Genomic DNA, 15416 nt, shown 5'->3' with positions numbered 1-15416 from the left:
AGAGAACTCAATTTCACTTGGCCACAATTCCCACTGGGTTTTACAGCCAAAAGATAAGGGACTTGTCTTCCTGGCACTGGAACTTTGGGTTGGGGAGCCTGTTGTGGGGCTAGGACCCCTAGCTCCTCAGGGAGTACACTCTGCAGCCCAGATATCTTTCCCAATTTTTATCCACCACCCTGTTCATGTCTCTGCCCCTCCCACCTGTCTCGATGTGTTTCTCTTTTAAATCCCTAGTTGTAAGACTTTCATTCAGCTATATTTCAGGTGGTTCTTATGTTTGTTTTATAGTTTAGTTGTAATTTAATGTGGATGTGGGAGGATTAGAAAACCTATGCTACCATCTTGACCAGAAGTCCTCATTATTTTTAATATTTTTTTAAAAATTAGTAATAGGACCTGTAAGACATTGAAAGATCTGATCACTACTTCTGTTTGAGTCTCATCCAATGCCCCTCTCTTCAGAACTAACTGTCCCCTAGATTCGTTTGTGTTTTCTTATTTAAGCAAAGACAACAAACTTTTCTCTGCCTCATAGGCTTTCCCTTAGCCAGTGTCCTTACCGCCTTCCTACTACAGCTCACTCTTACTTACCTTCAGAGCACATCTTAAGTGTCATGTTTTTACAGAGAGCTCCCCTGACGCTGCAGTATTTCAGTGGTTGCTTTATAGGACTTACTACTTTCTGTCATTACACTTACAGTCAAGTTTTATTTATTTAACCATTATCATTCCAACTAAACTGGAAGCTCAAGTGTAGTGAGGAACCAACTTCATTTGCTTAAACAAAGCTGTACAGACTAGTTGTGAAAATAATATTTGCAGTTTTTATATTAAATGAGACATAGCACTTATCAACAATGTCATTGTCATTATTTCATTTTACTAAATCTTTCTGCAGTGTTTGACACAAGTGAGCGCTATGCTCAGTGTTTAGAACACTGCCTACCTCATGATAGATTCATAGTAAATATTTGTTGTGTAAATAATTAAATTAAAGAAATTTTATTGAAAACAACAACTAGACCACTGTGTTAGAAGGTACAAAAATAATATTTTTAATTTTTTTTGTCAAGTCAATAACGTTTCCCAGTAAAGTCTTAAAATTTCAAAACAACATATATTAATTATTTTCATGCCAGAATGGATTCTTTGGTAAGTTCTAAAGACAGACTAATATGAGTTTGAAACTGCCTGTCATTCGCCAGAGAGGGAACCTTTTTTCTGCCAAGGGCCATTTGGATATTTATAACATCATTCGCGAGACATACAAAATTATCAACTTAAAAATTAGCCTGCTATATTTGGTCAGGCTAATTTGAAGAGATGTGTGATGTTAGCTGGTATTGGTTTTGCGGGCCTCATATGACTTGTGGGCTCGACGTTCCCCACCCCTGGAGGTATATTATATTAACCAACTAATCTTTTATTCCACTGAAACTTACATTTTTAAAAATAAAATTGTGATATATAAAATAATATTTTGCAATTAGTAGTGATTTGGGTAGGTATTTGTTTCTTAAGGATACCATAAAGACTAAAGAAAATTTGAAAACCCATACAGTTTCCTCACTTATGTTATTTAATGTACCCGTAACTCTCAGATGCAGAATCCAGATAATAATTTAAGTAGAATTATTGTAAATATTAAATAATATCAGGTAAATAAGATACCTGAAATGATCCTGCTACTTAGTTTATGGATGAGTGGAGGATTACTTCATTATCATTACAGTAATCATCCAATAAACATAAAAAAAGAGAATTGCACCACAGTTCTGTCTTGAAGGTGCCAATTTGTCATTATAAGTGATTACTATAGCCCTGATTTCAGCCAATAGAGAAGACTTTGGGCTGGTTTGTGTGATAATGGAAGAACAATTTTTAACTTGATTTATTTATGCAAGACAGCATGATGTTTTCCCTAAGAGGGAGATAAGTTGTATATATCACTAGTTTTTCAATTTTTATTTAAATTGTTATAATTTTTAATTACAGTATTCAATTCTATATTAATTTAAGGTATACTGTATAATGGTTATACATTTATATAACTTACAAAGTGAACCTCCCCCTTGATAAGTCTAGTACCCACCAAGCAACATATATACTTATTAGAATATTATTGATTATATTCCCTATGCTGTAGTTTACATCCCCACCCATGACTATTTTGTAACTACCAATTTCTACTTCTTAATACCTTCACATTTTTCACTAGCTCCCAATCCCCCTTCCATCTGGCAGCCATCAGTTTGTTCTCTATACCTATAAGTTTGTTTCTGTTTTGATTGTTTATTTTATTGTTTACATTTCACATATAAGTGAAATCATATGGTATTTGCCTTTTTCTGTCTGTTTTATCTAATTTGCAAATGGTAAGATTTCATTTATTTTGATGGTGAGATAGATAGATAGATAGATAGATATCACTTTTCTTTATCCAAGTGTCTATTGATGGACACAGGTTGCTTCCATTTCTTGTATATTGTATATGAAATGTCTTTATTTGTCTGTTGTTATAGTCTTTGTTTTAAAGTCATTTTTGTCTGATATAAGTATTTTTACCCCAGCTTTTTATTTTATTTTATTTTTAATTTGCATGAAATATTTTTTCCATCTCTTTACTTTCAGTTTCTATGTGTCTTTAGATCTGAAGTGTGTCTCTTGTAGGCAGTATATGTATGGTTCTTGTTTTTTTCTCCATTCAGCCATCCTATATCTTTTGATTGGAGCATTTAACCCATTTATATTTGAAGTAATTATTGATAGTTATGCAGTATTGACATTTTATTATTCATATTATTGATCTCTTTATTCTTCTTCTTCATGAGGAATTTTCTTTAACATTTCTTATAAAATGGTTTAGTGGAGAGGAACTCCTTTAGCATTTTCTTGTCTGGGAAGCTCTTTATCTCACCTTCACATCTAAATTATAATTTTGTTGGGTAGAGTAATTTTAGTGTAGGTTCTTAATTTTCATCACTTTAACTATTTCTTGCCAATCCTTTCTGGCCTGAAAAGTTTCTGTTGAGAAATCAGCTGACCATCTTATGAGAGCTCCCCTGTATAAACAACTGCTTTTTTTTTTCTTGTTGCTTTTAAGATTCTCTCTTTGTCTTTAACCTTTGGCAATTTAATTATGATGTGTCTTGGGCCCCTTTGTGTTCATCTTGTTTGGGACTCTGTACTTCCTGCAATTATATGTCTGTTTCCTTCACCAGGTTAGGGAAGTGTTTAGTCATTATTTCTTCAAATAGGTTTTTAATCCCTTGCTCTCTATTTTTTTCCTTCTAGTACATCTATGATGTGAATATTGTTATGCTTAATGTTGTTCCAGAGGTTCCTTAAATTATCCCCACCTGTTAAAATTCATTTTTTTTTCTTTCTCTGTTTTGATTGGGTGTATTTCTTCTAAATTGTTGATCTGATTCTCTGCTTCTTCTCATGTGCTCTTGAGTCCGTATAATGTATTCTACATTTCAGTAACTATTTTCTTCATTTCTGACTGGTCCTTTTTTATGGTTTATAACTCTTTTGCAAGACCCTACTAATTTAATCTATTCTTTTCTTAGTTCATTGAACATCCTTATAACTAGTGTTTTGAACTCTATATCTGGTAGGTTGCTTGCCTCAAATATGTTTGGTTCTTTTTTTTGAGTTTTGTCATGTTCTTTCAGTTGGGACATGTTTCTTTGTTTCCTTATTTTGGCTGCATCTCTCTGTACATTTCTATGTATTAGGTAGATGTGCTATGTCTCCCAGGCTTGGCAGGGTATCCTTATGTAGTAGGTATCTTGTGGGGCCCAGTGGTGCAGCAGATCCCCCGGTCAATTGAGCCAGGTACTCCAGGGGTGTCCTTTGTGTGGGTTGTGTGTGCCCTTCTGTTGTAATTGAGCCTTGATTACTGTTGGCATGTCAGTGGGTGGGATTGACCCTCAGGCTGATGGGCTGTGAGGACTGGTCATGGCTATATCAGATATTCTGTTGTGCAGGGGCTGACCTCACAGAATGTGATTTGCTTTAGCAGGGCTCTGGGACCTGCCAAGTCCACACTTTGGTTGTGTCATTTGTAGAGCTAATGGGTGGTGCTCTGTTGTAGCCTGATGCTGGCCACCAGGTGTGTTGATTCTGGGGCCTTTTGTGAGGAGCTCCAATGCAGGCCCAGGTCAGTCACTGTCTGTAATCAACCCAGGACTACCTGGTCCGAGCTACAAAATGATCTTTTGGTAGCTGCCTGTGCTAGACTTACAGGCACCTAGGAGTGGTTATACTGCTAAACGAGGTTGGTTATTACTGGTGCTAGGCTTGGGGCTACTGAGCAAGAGGTGCCAGACACACAAGGGCCGGCTGCTGTATATTTGAAGTTGTGGACCTTTGAGAGATTTTATGGAAGTCCACAGAATGGGCTGAGGCTGCAGCTTATAAGGAAGAGCCTCTGAAAGAGGTTTGAGCTGGTATGGAGGTAGGGCAGGGTAGAGTCTCAGGGAATCACCTGGATGGACAAGTGGTGTTAACCAGGTTGATGAAAACTCAGATATTGAACTCACCTACACCCGACAGCTCTGTGGAGGGAGGAGTAGCGAAGGAGTAATGGTGCCTGCCAGCACTTCAGTGCTGAAATTGCTGCCCTCCAGCTCTCGCCATGAAGTCAGACAACTCAGTTCCACCTCATATGTTCTGGTGTTTTTTTAAGCAGCTGCCCCTGCACTGGAGCTCAGAGCAAATGAGTTCACCATGAGTAAGTCTGTATGCGGGCCCTTTTAGAGGATACCTGGGTCTTCACCAGCCCTCCCTCTCTCCCAAAGGGCATCCCTACTTACTTTCATAGTCCTTTGTTGTGGTGGTCCTGGCTGGGGAGTCCTGTGTGAAGCTGGGACCCCCACTCTTCCGGGGACACTTCCACAGCCAGGATATCCCTCCTGACTTTTAACCACCATACATAAACGAGGGACCAGCTCATTTCATGTCTCTGCCCCTCCTACCAGTCTCGGCTTGGCCCCGCTATAGCCTTAGTTATCCTTATCCCTATATGCTCAGGGGTTCTGTTCAGCTAGTCTTCTGGTGGTTCTCAAAGGTGTTCTTTATAATTTAGCTGTAATTTTTATGTGATCCTGGAAGGAAGCAAACACCCCATTTACCTACTCTGCCATCTTGACTGAAAGATATTATTTTACATGTTTTAAATGTTCATTTCTGCTAAGGTACATTTCACAAATGAAAAAAATATTTCCACTAATCCTGTTAATCACCCCAGCCAAAATAATAAATATAAAAATAATTCAAACACAGGTATTAGCTCTTTTTAATATCACCTCAGATAGTTCACTTCTGTTACAGAAGATATTCCAAAGAAATATTTACTTTGTAGTCATCTTAAAACAATGTATTGTGTTGTAAACCTTTAACAAAAAGTGAGTATAGAAAAAAATTAAATTATGCATGTGAATGTTTTTATTAGAGTATAACATTAGTGGAGCATTAACCAAAACATGCTATTTGTTTTTTTGCAGTTTGAGTTCTTAGAACAAGAATATTTTCCTGGTAAATTGGAGACAAATTCACTGTATAAAATGATTAAGAATACCAGAACATTCTGCTTCTTGGAATTATAGTCTCTCTTACCACTTCATCCAAAATTTATAAACACATAACTTATAAACATCGTATTTTATTAAAAATATGAATTTCATTTTATGTATTTCTACATTGTAAACTTCTATTTATTTCCACTAATGTAACACAGTGGCATATTATAATTTTATATTTGAACCTGTTTATTTTACTTCCATATCAAGGTAAGCATGAGAGAAATATTATAACAAATATGATATTATTCCAACATAAATTAGAATATTTGAGCCATTTCCTGAAATTCTTCATTATTTAGTTTATTAAAAGAGTTTGTTATTATAAAATATATTAGATAAAGAACTTAGTTATAAATCCAAAGATTACAGGACATGGGGAAATAAAAATTGCGAGATTCAAGTTTTAACGTGTAAAAACTAAAATGGTACACTTGTTTTATCGTTGTTACAAATATGATATAAGGATACTTGTAATGAGTCCTGAGCAAACTAAACTATTTAGAAAGGCCCACCCATGAAATTTAATGTAAGCTTGAAAGATGGTTTAAATAACCAAATGTAGCTTTTTGTCACTGTCAAAATATAAAAATTCAACCAAATAAATTTGAAGACCTAAATGGCTTTATTAAACAATGCGTGAATCAGGCAACTTCCATTTAGCAAGCAGAAAGACACTCCAAATTGTTGTCAAAACTTGGAGATTTTTGTAAGAAGAAGAGAAAGGCAAGGGAACGATTAGCAAAAGAAAGGAAAGGATTATTTTTAGGTCTGGGCATCTCCACTCAAAATAGTGGGGAAAGGAGCCAGCAAGGTTGTTATCATGCAGATTGCCTCTTGTCCCTTTGGAGGACACAGCAGGCCCAAGGGACAGGTTATTTCATTGGTGCTGACCAGAAAACTACAAACTGGTTGATTGAGATTATATTTCCGTGAAAGGTTGAAACAGCAATTAAGTCAGGTAATAGATATAAGTTTGGTATTGATGCCATTATAGCTAGCCTGGTTATTATTTAACAGGAAAGGAGCAAAGGGAAGACTAGATAATACGGGTATGCCATATGTACAGCTTTTCCAGAAAGCTGCAGTTAACACTCTCCAAGTCTGCTCCCCAAGAATCACTGGGGAAAGGGACTGGACAGAGGTAATTTAGAAGTATGCATAGGAAGGTCTGGATGACCCGGGAAGATGCTTACCTGTCAGTCACACCTGGAAACAGGTAACTGACCAGAATAGGCATGGCCACTGCAAGGGCATGAAATCTGAGATATTTAAACTCCTAAACAAAGAAAGTTCCCTCTCTTGGCCCTTTGGCCTTCTTGCATTTCTGGCTTTCCTATTGCAGAGGGAGTGTTCCCCTGCATTCACCCATGTGGCCTGCAGCCATGTAGACTCCACACAATAGACTGATGGACTGAATTGAGCCTGCTGCTCTGCTGGATCCAGCTCCATCATAGAATAAACTCTGAACACTGGCCCTGTTTCTGGCCCTTCTGGAACCCCAGCTGCATGTCTTCCAGGACTAGCTAGAGGGAACTGGGACTTTATAAACTGAAGGATATAATTTCACAGAAATAAACTCTTTTGCTATATCTCATTCTTCCATGTGAGTCTTAGAAAATGTATTTTCTCAAGATGTTGCAAGAACCCCACTCCCATTACTGGTGGAGAAATTGGACCCACTCATTTCCCTGGCAATAGTATCATACCCTTTTTGCATGGGTGATGCCATTTTTTTTTTGTCTGCAGCTTTCTTTTTACCAAGTTTTTAACTTTTTCTCTTCTTTTATCCTCACCCAAAGATATGTTTATCAATTTTAGAGTGAAAGGAAGGGAGAGAGAGAGAAACATCAGGGTGAGAGAGAAACATCCATTGGTTGCCTCCAGTACATGCCTTGACCAGGGATCCACCTGCAATCTAGGTACCCTGATGAGGAATCAAACCCGTGATCTTTATGGTGCATAGGATGATAGTCCAACCAGTAGAGCCACTCAGCCAGGGCCCAAGATTTCAACATTTTATAATCATTCATAAAAAGCCAAATAAGTAGCAAAATAAAACTTAAAGAATAAAGAATAAAATGTTTAAGAGTTATGGAAAAGAAGACCTTGATTTTAGAGCTTTCTGAAGGGGTGTATCTTTTGTAAATTAAGCAGTATCATGATTAATGATAAGTATAGAACCAAATAACCTCTGAGAAGGTTCACAATAGTAAAGGTTCATTCTCTTTTTTTACATGCCTAGTATCATTTAATTGTGATGAGCACTTCCTAATAATGGTCAAATCGAATCTTTTTACTGTTACCATCTTCAGTTAGATCTCTAACTTTTGATCCATTTAACACATTGCATGACATGGTCTCCCTACCTGTCTCCTCCAACGGCTACTGCCATGCCCTCTTGCTCAGATAGCTCACTCTATTTGCATATGTGTAATTTCTGTAAGTGTCTAGCTAAGAAAAAATTGAAAAATAAATTAAGTAGGGTCTTTTCTGGCTGGTGTGGCTCAATGGATTGAGCATTATTCCATGGACTGAGAGGTCACTGGTTTGATTCCTGGTCAGGGCACATGCCTGGGTTGCAGGCTTGATCCCCAGTAGGGGGTGCAGGAGGCGGCCAGTCAATGTTCTCTCTCATTGATGTTTCTATCTCTCTCGCCTTTCCTCTCTCTTTCTCAAGTCAATAAAAAAAACATATTTTTTTTAAAAAGTATATTTAAAAAAGTTAAGAAAGTTCTTACTCTATGACATAAAACTATAGTAAAAGGAATTGGCATTGATTTTTCTACAGACAAATAGATCATTGGACAGATTACAGAGCTAAGAGAGAAATCTATATATTTATGAAAACTTAATATATGACACAGCAGGCAATAATGACCTATAATGGTGTTAACAAAATGGTTACTCATATGGGTACAAAACAAATAAATTTGTCTTCTCACACCACAAATAAAACAATTCTAGAAGAATTAAAGACTTAAATACGACATTAGGAGTGGAAAGGATTTTTCAGAAGACCAGTGCTCTAACCCCTGAGCTATAAGGCCCAGAGAAGACTTTTTAGACGAGAAAAAAAGATTGAAAACATTAATTAATTGAATTATCATACATTTATAAAATAAAAAGATAAAAAAACTGGAAAGTGTTTTTGCAACACATATAACAAGTATATATATCCAATATCTATCATAAAATATGACACATATATAAAACATAAAATATTAATGTATAAACCAAAAGTATTTAATTTTTGTTTAAAATTTATTTTTAAAATCATTGAAATCCTTAAAATGAAAACAAATGAAAAAATATATCTAAAGACCAAATCATAATTTTATAATACTTACACATAATTGATGAATAAAATAAATATATGCTCAATCTCATTAGTAACCTGGAAAGGCAAATTGAGCCAAAAACTAATTTGGCAAAACTATGGAAATGGGTGACAACATGATAGGTTGATAAGGATATGAAATAGGCAAAAAATTTCTTTGTGTTAGTGTGAATATAAATTGATATATTCACATTGAAAAGCATCCTATAAATTTGAGAACACATATACCAAGTGACTCTTTGAAGAAGCTTGACAGAACATCTTACTTGTTTAAACAAAAGAAACTGTTACAAGAATGTTTACATAGTTATTGTTTATAATTGGAAAAAAATAAGTGAAAACTATCCAACTATCTATTGACAAGATAATGGACACAGCTGTCATATATTCAGTCTTATTTTAGTAACTAAAAATAAGGCTTCTGGAGTCGGCTTTTATATGTTTAAATCTCAAGCCCACTACTAATTTTTCTGTAGTTATCTCACATTCCTATATCTCATTTTGCTGATATATGAAATATTGATAATAGGAGTTTCTACCACCAATGGTTCTTACAGAAACAAAAGAACTTGCATATGCAAAGAGCTTAGAACAGCTTCTGGAACATAGTTAGCACAATACCTTTAAATACTGGTTATTATTCTCTTATCCTATTTGTGCAGTAATGAAAATGAATGAACATGCTTCATGGGTGTTCACATGGTAAAATGCATGAAGCCCTTTAGCATAACACCGAATAATAAAAACGTGTGCCAGAAAAAAAAAAGTGCAATACAAACCATTTATAAGAATTCCAAAGCAATGATAATTCAAATAATATAGTGTTTGATATACTTAAATTTGTGGTAAAACTAAAAAGAAAAAGCAAATATGTAATTGAATAATTTATCAAAGCAATAACCTCTGAGCGAGGCTGGAGGATGTAAAAATGACAAGAAGCATACATGGGCTTTAAAGAGAACCGCCCTGGCCAGTTTGGCTCAGCAGTTAGAGTGTCGGCCTGCGGTCCGGAGAGACCCGGGTTCGGTTCCCGCTAAGGGCACGTACTTCGGTTGCAGTTTGTCCCTGGCCCTGGTTGGTCGTGCGGGTGGCAGCCACTCGATGTGTCCCTTCACGTCGATGTTTCTCTCTCTCTCTCCCTTCCTCCCACTCTATCTGTACAAAAAATGGAAAAATATCCTTGGGTGAGGATAAAAATAAAATAAATAAATAAAGAGAACAGTCATTTCAAATATTTAACTGGGTGGTGGGTATACCAGTACCATTCATTATAAACGGATCAGTTACATGTTGTTTTGTAATATAAACTATTTTCAAACAAAACTGACAAAGATGATTTGTAACACATACTTTTGGGATTACTAGAAGTAAGGTGACAAACCATCTTTGTTTGTCCAGATTGAAGTATTTCCCAGAACTCTGGACTATTAGTGCTAACACAGAGACAGTCCCAGGAAACTGGGAGGATTATTCACCCTAGAAATCAAAGGATCAATTTGCTACTACTTGTGAATGCCACTAACAAAAAGGGGGGGTTGTTTTTTAATCCTCACAAAGGATATGTTTTTATTGATTTTAGAGAGAGAGGAAGGGTGAGAGAGTGAGTGAGAGATGATCAGTTGCCTCCCATACATGTCGAAATGGGGTGGAACCCACAACCTTTCGGTGTGTGGGAGGATGCTCCAACTGGCCAGGGCTAAGAAGAGATTTAATCAAGCTTTCTATTCATTTCACATAAACAGTTAACAAATGCACATTAAATTTTCAGAGAATCATGTACCTCTATTTACATCACTTGCCAGTTGTTTATGCCTGTGTTCTTTTTAGCAAACTATCTAATCTTTTCTGCTTCAAGAATGCTGTAGCTATTAATGAAGACATTAAGTGAAGTTGGCTTATTGCCCAAAGCCTTTGAAACAGAAATGAACATCTCTCCAAATTACATGTGTTGTCATTTGTGATCAAAAGCTTAAATCTGTAATCCTGATAATTAATATATGCCCCTTGGAATTTCAAGTATAATTTACCATTAAGTAATATTCTTATTGCTATAGGCAGAAGATGAAGTATATCTTTTCTTTTAACATTTTTTATTTATTTATTTACTTTTAGAGAGAGGAAGGGAGAGAGAGAAAAAGATAGAAACATCAATGAGAGAGAACATTGATTGGCCGCCTCCTGCATGCCCCTACTGGGGATCGGGCCCACAAGCTGGGCATGTGCCCTGACCGGGAACCAAACCAGCGATCTCTTGGTGCATGGGTTAATGCTCAGCCACTGAGCCACACCAGCCAGGCTCTTTTCTTTTAAACCTCATTTGAGGATATGTTCCATTGATTTTAGAGAGAGAAGAAGGGAGAGAGAGAGACAAAACACATGTGAGAGAGAAATATCAATCAGTTGCCTCCCATAAGCTCCCTGACTGGGAATCAAACCTGCAATCTTTTGGTACATGGAACGACACTCCTATCAACTGAGCCACAGGCCAGGATGAGTCATATCTTTTTTGTTGCTTATATTTTCTGCCATCAATTAATCTGAAGCATAGTAGCCTGGAACTAGGAGGTGGTTTAGATATGAGCAGAACATAGTCTCATGAGTCACATCTTCTCAGGAAAGAACTCATTGCTCCGTTTACACAACTATTAATAGTCCTCTGATGTTAATAGTTTTTCTAGTCACATTTAGAATACAGATTGCTTGAATGCAAATTGCATTTATTTTTCTTTAAAAAATTCCAAATTCTTTACCAAACTTTATTTGCTCTAGACTCTAGCTTCTCTCTGTCAGACTTCATATGCAATCTAGTTCAGCTCCTACTACCCATTTCATTCTGGTCACACCAGCCTCCTTGTTCCTTGAACATGCCAAGCAGGCTTCTACTTCTGAGTCTGAGCTCTTGCGCACTTGTGGCTGCTTCTGCCTGGAGTATTTTATTATAAAATACTCGTTGCTGGATCTCCCCCTCTGTTGTTATTCAAATGTTATCTAATAAAAAAATTCCCTTTATTAAATGGGAAAATTTTTATTCAATTCAACAAATGATTCCCTTTTGTTATTGAAATTTTAAAAGAACAAATGGAATTGTCTTCACGTACATCAGAGTTGTGATTATATTTTGCAGGTAGAATTACTTGCCAATTCCTTCAAAAGTGGCTTTCTGTTTCAGACGTTCTTTTGTGGTATGATAATGTAGATAATATAATACTTTGATATCACTGGTGACATGCTTAATGACAAGTGTACATCATGGGCAAGGCTAAGAATGAATTAAGTGTTATGTTTTAGCTCTACTTATGTAGACTTGGATGAATGACTTAAGCAAGTTACTTGTCTCTTTTGGCCCCAGTTTTTCTCCATTAAGAAATAGGGGTTGGCCCTGGCTGGTCTTGCTCAGTGGTTAGAGAGTCGGCCTGCGGTCCAGAGAGATCAGGGTTCAATCCCCACTAGGGGCATGTATCTTGGTTGCATGCCCCTGGTTGGGTCGTGTGGGAGGCAGCCACTCGATGTGTCCCTTTCACATCGATGTTTCTCTCTCTCTCCTTCCCCCTCTATCTGAACAAAAAATGGAAAAATGTCCTTGGGTGAGGGTTAAAAACAAAAAAAAAGAGAAAGAAATAGGGGTTGCCTTGGCCAGTTTGGCTCAGCTGTTTGAGCATTGACCCAAGGACCAGAGAGGCCCGGGTTCGGTTCCCGCTAAGGGCAAGAACCTCCGTTGCAGTTTGTCCTCAGCCCCGGTTGGGGTTGTGTGGGTAATGACCAGTCGATGTGTCTCTCTTACATGGATGCTTCTCTCTCTCTCTCTCTTCCTTCCTCTCTCTCTCCCACTCTACATGTCCTAGGGTGAGGATAAAACAAACAAACAAACAAAAAAACAAATAGGGGTTGCCCTGGCTGGTTTGACTCAGTGGTAGAGCGTCGGCCTGTGGACCAGAGTCGTGGGTTCAATTCCAATCAAGGGGACGTATCTTGGTTTGGTTCGTCCCTGGCCCTGGTCGGGTCATGTGGGAGGCAACCAATAGATGTATCTCTCTCATGTCAATGTTTCTCTCTCTCTCTCTCTCTCTCTCTCTCTCTGTCTCTGTCTCTCTCTCCCTCTCTCCCTCCCTCCCTCCCTCCCACTCTATCTGAAGATAAATGGAAAAATATCATTGAGTGAGGATTAAAAAAAAAAAGAAGAAGAAATAGGGTTTATAGTATTTACACCAATCTAAAGAAAGGAGCAAATAGAATATCGCTGTAGCTTCTACCTGCTATTTTGAATTCATCTTGTATTTTCATTTGCTTAATTTACCTCTTTGGGTTTAGGAGAAAAGTGACTTGAACATTTTTACCAATTAATGAGAAAGGGTTATATTATCACTTCCTTCTTATAGTTTGATTAAAGTATTGTAGTGCATAAAATGCAAATATTTAAAGTTTACAATTTGATAAGTGTACATATATACATTGACCACAATCATAGTAATCATTTCCATCCCAAGGTCAAGCTCCGTTGTAACACATCCCCTGCTTACCACCTCTCACCCAGGCAATCACTGGTCTACTTTCTGTCACTATAGATTAACTTACATTTTATAAAAGTATGCAGAAATAGAATCATACAATATATACTATATTTTGATTGGCTTTTTTTCATATACAATAATTATTCTCATATTGATACATGTTGCATGTTTCAACTGGTTTTTAAAAATTTCTGAGTAGGATTCTATCATATGAATACGTCAAATGTATTTAGCAGTTCATCTATTGACAGACCATTGGGTTGTTTCCAGTTTTGTATTACTATTATAAACACAGCTGCTATGAACGTTCATGTACAAATACTTGCATGGACATATGTTCTCATTTCACATGGGGAAATCTCTCAGAGTAGAATGGTTGGGTCACATCTTGAACGTATGTTTAACTGTTGCTTTTATTCACCTTAGAGATAAACCAATTTTATTGTCCATCTATTATGTTATACAAAAATCTAGAAATAACAGATTTGTAAAGAAGAAACAAATGAATAGCAAATAAGAGGGCAACACATAATTTAAGTTTGAATTATTTTCCATATTAGGATGAAAACCATTTTTAAGAACATGTCTGGCTTCAGAGTAGGTTTTGTTCACTGACAAAGCCTGCCATAAAATTAAGGTATTCAACATCTTGTCTGCTCTACTGGCTCCTAACAAAACCTTTGTTTTCCAGAAGAGCAATGTACTCCCCAGTCCTCCAGGGCTGTGCTGAACTCCACCAACTCATGCGCAAAAGTGTTGTCCACCCCTTAGTCCGGAAGGAAATTCATATAAGGCCCAGTCCAAGGACTCTGTGTTCAGTGGGTAATTGGCTAATTTGTGTCATTCTGTTCAGATTCACCAGTGGACTGAAAGCTCACTTCCTTGATGGAGTAAATGTCCTTCTCGTCCCTTGTTCAAACTCATCTTCTGGACAGTGGCAGTACAGCACAATGGCCTTCTTGCCACCATTCTTTATCATTTCAACCATGCAATTGGGAATGGATGTCAACTCAGGCTCCTGCTTCAACACTTGCTTCTCCTCCTCCCCATAAAATGGTGGGATGCTACTGTTGATGTTGAAAGTGAGTGTTCTCTCCAGCAAAATTCCACACCGATTTGGCTTCTGCCTCATACACTTCCAGATCCCAACCTCCTGACATCTTGGGGAGGGGACTTATGCTTCTCTGTTTTCTTTTTTTTATCTTCAGGGAAAATTTGTTTGTTAAAATAGAGTGGAAGGGAGAGAGAAACATCCATGTGAAAGGGACACATGGAGTGGCCACTTCTTGCGCCACTCCGCCCTGTCCAGGGACAAACTGCAACTGAGATACTTGCCCTTCGTGGTAACAAAATCCAGGTCTCTCTGGACCACAGGTCAACACTCTAACCGCTGAGCCAAATGAGCCAGGGCACGCTTCTCTATCTTCTTTTCCTCCTTAATTTCCTCACTCGGGAATTCAACAGAAACTATGTCCCTTAGGTATGCAGCCCACTGCAGGCGCAGGACCTGCAAGGCTGCAGCAGGCGGGGCAGCTGCGCAGACCCGGTGCACCCAGAGGAGCCAGACGGTGTAGGCGCATGCGAGGCACTGGCTGGGCGGCGTGGGTAGAGGTGCGGGGCACGGAGGTGCAGAGGAGTGGAGGCCAGCCACAGCGGAATGCAACGCGAGGTGCACGCAGCACAGGCGCAAAGAGGCACCATCTCGAAGGCGCTGGTGGAGGCAGCAAAGGACACGTGAGAATGAGGCCGGCCTGAGTCCTCTGTTAACCTTTCTAAGAAACTACCAAACGCTATTCCAAAGTGGTTGTGAGGTTTTACATTCACACCAGGAAAGATGAGAGTAGCAGATCCTCCACATGGTTGCCAACACTTTTAACTGGTCAGTCTTTTAGTTCAGCCCTTCCAGTGGGTATAAAATAGCACTTAGTCAGCATGTGCCGAACGACTAATGTTAAGAGTTTAAGCCACTCCACGGTATTG

General features: G+C 37.9%; 1 pseudogene; it reads right to left on the bottom strand.

The window, feature by feature from the left end:
- Positions 1 to 14094: 14094 nt before the first annotated feature.
- Positions 14095 to 15137, bottom strand: LOC118628889 (annotated as a pseudogene).
- Between the last annotated feature and the right edge of the window lie 279 nt (positions 15138 to 15416).

Source organism: Molossus molossus, unplaced genomic scaffold (assembly GCF_014108415.1).
Source record: "Molossus molossus isolate mMolMol1 unplaced genomic scaffold, mMolMol1.p scaffold_m16_p_1, whole genome shotgun sequence".
Taxonomy (NCBI): Eukaryota; Metazoa; Chordata; class Mammalia; order Chiroptera; family Molossidae; genus Molossus; species Molossus molossus.
The sequence above is the reverse complement of the archived record's forward strand: the minus strand, read 5'-3'. Positions and strand labels throughout refer to the sequence as shown.